This window comes from Cynara cardunculus (genome assembly GCF_001531365.2).
Source record: "Cynara cardunculus var. scolymus isolate 2C chromosome LG 3, CcrdV1, whole genome shotgun sequence".
In the NCBI taxonomy this organism is placed as follows: domain Eukaryota; kingdom Viridiplantae; phylum Streptophyta; class Magnoliopsida; order Asterales; family Asteraceae; genus Cynara; species Cynara cardunculus.
Genome location: NC_037530.1, coordinates 29,758,889 through 29,761,140, shown reverse-complemented (window position 1 = coordinate 29,761,140; position 2,252 = coordinate 29,758,889).

The following is a 2,252-nucleotide window of genomic DNA, read 5'->3' as shown; positions in this document are numbered from 1 at the left end:
TCATGGTTTCGATAGGTTAGGATTAGACAATCACACATTTATCACAATGATTACGAGCGAAATCCACTAAACGATTTGGTGTGATATGAGTGTGATAATCATGTGATATCTCTATTATAACATCACTTGCACACTCAATTTGATCATGGTTTTGATCGGTTAAAGTTAGACAATCACACATTTATCACAACAATTACTCATGGTTTCAATAGGTTATGGTTACACAATCACACAATTATCACAAGGGGAAAGAAGAGAGTGGAAACGAACGTGCATAAAAAAAATGGATAATTATGACTAATAAAAATAAAATAAAAATTATAAAAATTACTTAATTACATTACTGCCCTTGTTAATTTATTTATATTTAATATAAGTTAATTTATTAATTAAAAAAGTTTGAGGTTATTAGGTTGTTCTCGCATTCTCGTAAATCACAGAGGTTCTTGTTTGAACCTCCACCTATATACATATATATGCATATATATAAGGGTTCAAACAAGAATACTTTCATTTTACGAGATTGCGATAACATTTTTTATTATATTCAATCACATATAATACAAATGATACTAAATCATAGACGTGGACAACTTTTGTTGCAATCTAGGTTGCGGGATAAGTCGCTCTTACACCATTAAGTCCAAACACGTGTATTATCACATGTAATAAATGTGTTTTTGACATAATATTATGATCAATCACATCTGATATTAAATCATAGATGTAGACGATCTTTGGTGCGACCCCTACAATCCATTAGAAAAAGGCTACTTAGACGAAAACCTACATAATAATTATTTGAAAGTTGTGTGGAAAACGTAACAATGGAACCAGGAGGCCCCGGGGTTCCCATAAAGTCAAATCTCGTTTGCTAAAAAATATTTTTAGCAGATTTTTTAAAATAAAAAATTAAATGTTAAATTTTTAAGAACAATTATATTCATCTTCCAATAATCTTTTCATTTTAATGATGAACAAATTACGTGAAAAAAATACGATTTTAATCCGATTCTTATTTCGAGTAATGTATTTTAAAAACTTTTATTTTGGTATATAAAATGTAAAGTTTTAAACATTTAAGTAATCGGGTAATCGGTTGAAGCATTAGCCGGTTACCATGTTGATGTACCGAGTGATGTGGTATCCAACTCAATATTATTTGCTGAAGCATTAACCAGATACCGTATCACTCGCCACATCAAAATGATAACCGGTTAATGCTTCAATCAGTTACCCCGAGTACTTAAATGTTTAAAAATTTACATTTTGTATACGAAAATGAAAGTTTTGAAAGTATGTTACCTAAAATAAGAATCATGTTAAAATACATTATGTTTTCAGGTAATTTACCTTTAAAGGTTGCAATATAAATTAGGTTATTAAATTATGCAATACCTTTTATAAAAATATTATTTCTTTAATTTTAATAGAAAAAATAAAAAAATAATTTCTCTTTAATAAGTAATTATTTTTGGAAAATCCTACAAATTTAGAGAATTTCATCGTCTCTCTTTTACTTTCTTATTTTAAAGAAGATTTTGATGAACCTGTTTGAGCAAAAGTCCCCTCCAATTTTGGAAGTCCTCAAAATCTCCGATTCGAAGAATTTGTTAGAAATGATAATAAATAAGTTCAAACTTTGAAATAGTAGTTAAATTATATCTTTTTTTTATCATAAGTTTTGAGTAAATTACATTATTGGTCCCTATAGTTTATGTGTTCTAACATATTAGGTTCCTATTTTAAAATAAGGAAAAGTTTTAAAAACCCAGCAAACTATCTGATTTTGAATGATTAAGTTCTTAAACTATTTTTTGAATGAGAAAAATCCTTAAACTTTCTAAAACTGGTTAAATACATTCTTGCAACCTGTAAAAACCAGTTAATGTGATAAAAATTTGAGTAAAGTCTATAAAACCCAACAAACTATATGATTTTGAATGATTAAGTCATTATTTTTTTAACACATAAACCCTAAATTTTTTTCTAAATATTTTTACCAAATAAATTCATAAACTTTTATTGAAGAAATAAATCCCAAACTCTTTCTAAAGAAACAAAATTATGAACTTAATTTTGAACAAATAATTCCAGATATATTTACAATTCCTCTCACCAACAATAAAAATAAAATGAACCAATTTAACAGAGAAAAATTATATCATTTTCATTACTTATTCCAAAGCATACAAAAGTTATATATATATATATATATATATATATATATATATATATATATATAGGTTGGT